This window comes from Dipodomys spectabilis, unplaced genomic scaffold (assembly GCF_019054845.1).
Source record: "Dipodomys spectabilis isolate Male_0828 unplaced genomic scaffold, ASM1905484v1 ptg000036l, whole genome shotgun sequence".
NCBI classification, from domain to species: Eukaryota; Metazoa; Chordata; class Mammalia; order Rodentia; family Heteromyidae; genus Dipodomys; species Dipodomys spectabilis.
The window spans coordinates 1,537,045-1,537,386 of NW_024870713.1; positions in this window are offsets into that span (position 1 = coordinate 1,537,045).

The window sequence follows — 342 nt, forward strand, 5'->3', positions numbered from 1 at the left end:
GAGGTAGGTGCCTGCGCACGCGCAGGACACCAGCTTTCAGCCAATCAGGGTGCAGCGCACAGCCGTACTCACACAGTTAGGAGAAGAAAATCCAGCCCCAAACCGGAAGATTCCACCTCATGCAGCGCTATTGGGGGTTGGGGGAGAGGGGAAAGGGGCGGGGCGCCGCAAGTGTCCTGACTGGCTGGGATGAATCACAGGCGGGGCCTTATCACGTGGAAGGCTTGGTGCATTTGCTGCTCATTGTTGCGTAGTGGGTTGCAGTAGGTAGAGCAAGAAAGGATTAGTTGGTATTTTAGTTTGCCGGTGTTTTCAGCCAGAAACATCTGGGTTTAATGTTGT